The sequence below is a fragment of the Cynocephalus volans genome, chromosome X (assembly GCF_027409185.1).
Source record: "Cynocephalus volans isolate mCynVol1 chromosome X, mCynVol1.pri, whole genome shotgun sequence".
Lineage (NCBI taxonomy): Eukaryota > Metazoa > Chordata > Mammalia > Dermoptera > Cynocephalidae > Cynocephalus > Cynocephalus volans.
This window is the reverse complement of record NC_084478.1, coordinates 125,918,589-125,924,115: the sequence shown is the minus strand read 5'-3', so window position 1 is coordinate 125,924,115 and position 5,527 is coordinate 125,918,589. Positions and strand designations below refer to the sequence as shown.

General features: G+C 46.0%; 1 non-coding gene and 1 pseudogene across 1 annotated transcript; both read right to left on the bottom strand.

The window, feature by feature from the left end:
* Window positions 1-192, bottom strand: LOC134368854 (U2 spliceosomal RNA). Its single transcript, XR_010022544.1, has one exon. It is a non-coding gene; the product is annotated as a U2 spliceosomal RNA (small nuclear RNA).
* Window positions 193-1,353: 1,161 nt separating this feature from the next.
* Window positions 1,354-2,926, bottom strand: LOC134368333 (transcriptional repressor p66-alpha-like; annotated as a pseudogene).
* Window positions 2,927-5,527: the final 2,601 nt, after the last annotated feature.

Here is a 5,527-nt window from a genome sequence, read left to right as displayed (position 1 = left end):
AGGGGGTGCACCTGTGCCTGGAGACACTGCCATACCAGGCCGATGCGTGGACTGGACGGAGCAAGCTCCCGTTCCATGTCCCTGCTCCCAAAATCCATTTAATATACTGTCCTCCGATACAGGACGTATCAGATATTAAACTGATGAGAATAGATACTACACATGATCTTGGCCAAAAGGCCGAGAAGCGATGTGGAACTGGTTTTTAGAGAGTGGGAGGGGAAAGAAAGAAAGAAAGAAAAAAGAAAAAAAAAAAACCCAAAACTAAAAGAGGACCTGATCCTTTACAAAACATTTCTGTAGACACTAAAGGGGGTGGGGTAGGGGGAGGAAGTGTGAAAGCGAGCCCTGCCAGCAACCTCAGCTTTAAGGAAAGGCTCTAGCTAGCTAGACCCAAACAGAAATCCTCAGTCTGGGGGAGCAGCTCACCGCACACCTGGACGGCGCCTCCCAGCCCAGACGCAACTGTGCGAGGTCACCAGAGAGCAACGCAGGCCAGGGTGGCTTAAGATTGTGTCCATCAAAATGAATAGGAAAAGAAAAGGAAAAAAAAAAAATACAGTAAACCACCACCAGTAGCCGCACAAGAAAAAACCACACAGCAACCCTCCCCTCCGACTTCCTGGCCAGGCTTCAGGGCGTCGCTGCGGATTCTCTCCTCCCTCCGTTGTGGGCAGCGCGCAGCTTCTGGGATCCCTACTCTCTGGCCGGGTCTGGATTTCAGTTTGTTCTTCTGTTGAGCCTGGCGGGTTGGGGGGGCCTCAGGAAGGCGCAGCAAGGGAGGCTTTCTGGCAGGAGCGAGGCTGCGCTGGCGCTTCCTGCCTCTGCCACTCGTAAGGTTCATGTAGCCGCGGCCGCCCACCCTCCAGCGCACGGGGGCGGCCAGGACTACGTGTGCACAACAGAGAACCCGGGTCTCCTCGGTTTACTTTTAACTCCATCATCATGAGGTGCTTAAAGAAACCAAAAATCTTTCAACCTAGAGTTTGCCATGAAGAGACGCAGCCACAGATTGGGGGCCGAAGACAGGGAAAAACAAAAACAAAAGGAAACGCCCTGCTGGAGTCAAGAGCCCCGGGGAACCAGCCTTGCTCAGACATGTCACAGTGTCCATGGTGAGCCTCCCTTGCGCCCTGCTGGGGGCAAAAGAAGGCGGCCTGGGGCAGAACCAGCCCCGGAGGTCCACTTGACTGCTGGTGTTAGGGAAAGTAATGGGAAAGAGATCAAAGAAGAAAGCCCCGTGGAAAGGTCCCCCAGTTTTAATCCTCGTCCGCCTGTGAAGCAGCATCTCCCAGCCGCGAAGAGACTTTGCAGCCAAGAATCGAGGTGTTGCTTGTGCAGAACGGCCGTCACTCACTCTGTAGGGTGAGCACAGTAGAGGGCGGCACAGTGTGTCCTTCTAGACCGGGGCCAGGTAACAGTGAGGAGGGAGCCTGTCCTCCACCGGTCCTGGCTGGCACTATCCCACGTGGCTGACTGGAGGGTGGAGCGTGGCGGGATCACATCAAGGACGTACTCTCGCTGGCGGTCCACGGCCGAGGACGTCTTGGGTACTGCCAAACTCTGGAGACAAACGCAAGGGTACTGGGTGTTCAGGGACGTCTTCTTCCAGGTCGAGGCGGTGCTGCCCCTTCCGGTGCTCAAGGCTCTCTTGGAATGTCTGCCAGTCCTCCTGACCAGGGCCGTGCCCGAGGCCGTGTTTTGCAGTATGGGGGCTGGCTAAACGTGTACAGGACACCATGGGTCATCGTGCCTGAGCCCCAGGACAGCTGGCTGGAGGCCAGTAGCACAGCTCTGTTACTCCAGTCGCGAGCCTCTCCTGAGCCGAGCACCAACTTACAGTGGGGTTTTATGAGCTGCTTCAGTGTGGGTGCAGCCCGGTGGCAGGCACGGCGTCCTGCTGCAGGAGGCGCTGCTTGATCGCACGCTCCCGCTGTAGCGCCTTCACAAAGGTGGCCTTGAGCCAGCTAGTGCCCTCCACCTTGAGCGCCTGTTCTCGCCCATGATGGCCCCGCCCTTGCGGCTTGCGAAGGCCATCTTGCAGTGCACGCACATGGAAGGTTCCTGGGACAGCACAAGGGCGGCCAACATCCGGCTTGCTTGCGTCTCCAGTAGGTTCTGCACCACTTCCTCCAGGCCAACTAGGTACACGAACTTCTTGGCAGCACTGGGCAGGAAATTTATCTCTGGGGTGAGGGTCTTGGGAGGGGGAATCTCAAGCAGCATCTTCTCTAGCTGTTTGCACAGCCCGAGCTCGGCGGCCACCTCTTGGCTGCCTGGAGACTCAGTGGAGGTGATCATGGAGGCCACGCTGGTGGAGGTGGAGTTGGTCTAAGCAGAGTTGGTCGTGAACCCTTTAATGACGCTGAGGAGGGCTACAGGATGTTGATGAGCAGAATGGTGTTGGGGACGTTGGCGACACGGATAAGTCCTTGCTGTATGACTCTCTATCCCTGAATTTGAACTCTGGGCACGGACACCCTGGGGTCCAGGAGGAGGGGCAGTGCCCCATGCTAGAATGTTGTCTGATGTTGTGGATTTGCTGTGATCCCCTGACGAGTGGGGCCATGACCACCTGTGAGGTCACCTGCAGCACCAGCACTGAGGATGCCTGCTGCCCTTCCCGGACCAGCAGAAGCGGGATCATGCTGCCCGGCATTTAAGTTAAAGAGGTCAGAAGTGACGGCTTGCTAGGAGGAATGTTTTGGGTGCCCTGCACAAGCAGAGGACGGGTGGTCATGGTGCTCCCAGTGGAGCCTGTGGGCTTCTGGACAGTGGCTTCCTTCTGCATTTGCCAGTGTGGCAAGTTTTTCAACAAGATGAGTTTTGCTTCCTCTGATCTTAATTCTTCTATCAGTTGCTTGATCATCCTTTCTCATTCTTCAGGACTACTTTTGATGAGGGCCTCATTGCTTGTTTCCATCAAGGCCAGTGCCACTAGCCACATAATGCAACCTTCGGCCGCACAACTGGAGCCCAGCATTGGTGTTACAACCTGAGACATGCACAGTAGGTCGATGAGCCTGGCCTGAGGCCCCCAAAACACTAGAGGGCTCTGAAAGGCAAGGTCGCCTGTCCACACTAGCTCATCAGCACCCTTGCGGTAAGACTTAAATATAACTTATTATATATATTTAAGGTCTACAACATGATGCTTTGATATGCCTAGAAATAGTGAAAAGATTACTATAGTAAAGCAAATGAACATATCTCACATCCCCATTTTGTGTGTGTGTGTGTGTGTGTGTGTGTGTGTGTGTGTGTGTGTGTGTGTGTGTGGCTAGAGCACCTAAAATCTACTCTTTTAGCAAAATTACCAAGTACGGTAGAATATTAAGTATAGCTCTCATGTTGGACATTAGATCTCTAGACTTCTCATCCTACATATCTGCTACTTTGTATCAGCTTTGTTATCAGGTTAAAATAGACTGTTATTACTATAATATATTTCACACAAGACACTTGGTAATCACAAATAAAATATTTATAGAAGTTACATAAAAGAAAAAAAATACAACTCCTCCCCCCACACACAAAGGAGGACAGGAAGAGAGAAACAGAGGAGCAAGAGAACTATAAGAGAAACAGAAAACAGATAACAAAATGGCAATAGTAAATCCTAGCCTATCAGTAATTACTTTAGATGTAAATGGACTAAACTCTCCAATTAAAAGATACAGAATGGTTGAACGAATAAAAAACAAAAGTCGAAGATTCATCTGTGTGTTGTTCTCAAGAACTCCCTTTAGATTCACATACATACAGAGGCTAAAAGTGAAGTGAAGGAAAAAAATATTTCATGCAAATAGTGATCAGAAGAGAGCAGGAGTGGCTATACTAGTATTAGACAGAGTAGACTTTAAGTCAAACACTTTTTCTAGATAAAAAAGAAGATTATTATGTAATGATAGAAAGGGTCAATTCAACAGGAATACATCAAAATTGTAAATCCATATGCACTCACCATCAGAGAATCTAAGTATGCAAAAAAATTGACAAATCTGAAAGGAGAAATTAAACAATACAATAATTGTAGGACTCTTCAATACCACATTTACAATCATGGATAAAATGTCCAGTCAGAAAAATTAATAAAGAAACAGCAAACTTGAACAACACTATAGAACAAATGTACCTAACAGACATGTATAGAACTTTTCACCCCAAAGCGGCATAGTAAATTAATTCTTCTTAAGCACACTTGAACATTCCCCAGGATATATCACATATTAGAACAAGAAAACAAGCCTTAACAAACTTTAGAATTCAATTTATAGCACATATCTTTTATGACTATAATGGAATGAAACTACACATCAATAACAGTAAGAAAATGGGAACATTTATAAATATGTGGAAACTAAAAAACACACTGTTGAACAAAAACTGTGTCAAACATAAAATCAAAGGAAGTTTAAAAATATCTTAGAAACATAAGAAAATGAATACACAATTTACTAAAACTTACAGTATGCAAAAAAGCAGTCCTAAGAGGAAAGCTTTTAGCAATAAAAGCCTACGTTAAAACAGAAGAAAAATCTCACATAAACTAACTCTATACCTCAACGAACTAGAGAAAGAACAAACTAAACCCAACGTTAGCAAAAGGAAGAAAGTCGTAAAGATCAGAATAGAAATGAATCAAATAGAAAACAGAAAAACTATATAAAAATAAATCAACTGAAGTAAGAAGTTTTTTTTAAATAGCCAAAATCAAGAAAAGCTTAGCTAGACTAACCAAGGAAGAGAACCCTCAAAGTCAGAAATGAAAGAGAAAACTTTTCAATGGATGTCTCAGAAATAAAAAGGTTTACAAAGGACTATTATTAGCAATTATGGAACAAATAATTGGATAACTTAGAAGAAATGACCAAATTCCTGGGAACATAAAACTAACCAAGACTGAATCAAGAAGAAATACAAAGCGTGAACAAACCAATAACAAAGAAAAAGATTGAAACAGTAGCCAAAAGCTTCCCAGCAAAGAAAAGGCGAGGGCCAGATGGCTTGATGGCTGAATTCTATGACACATTTATTTTATTTATTTTATTTTTTATTTTTATTTTTTTAAAATTTTATTCTGTCGATATACATTGTGACTGATTATTGCTCCCCATCACCAAAACCTCCCTCCCTTCTCCCTCCCCCCCTCCCCCCCAACAATGTCCTTTCTGTTTGCTTGTCGTATCAACTTCAAATAATTGTGGTTGTTATATCTTCTTCCCCCCCCCCCGGTTTGTGTGTGTGTGTGTGTGTGTGTGTGTGTGTGTGAATTTATATATTAATTTTTAGCTCCCACCAATAAGTGAGAACATGTGGTATTTCTCTTTCTGTGCCTGACTTGTTTCACTTAATATAATTCTCTCAAGGTCCATCCATGTTGTTGCAAATGGCAGTATTTCATTCGTTTTTATAGCTGAGTAGTATTCCATTGTGTAGATGTACCACATTTTCCGTATCCAATCATCCGATGATGGGCATTTGGGCTGGTTCCAACTCTTGGCTATTGTAAAGAGTGCTGCGATAA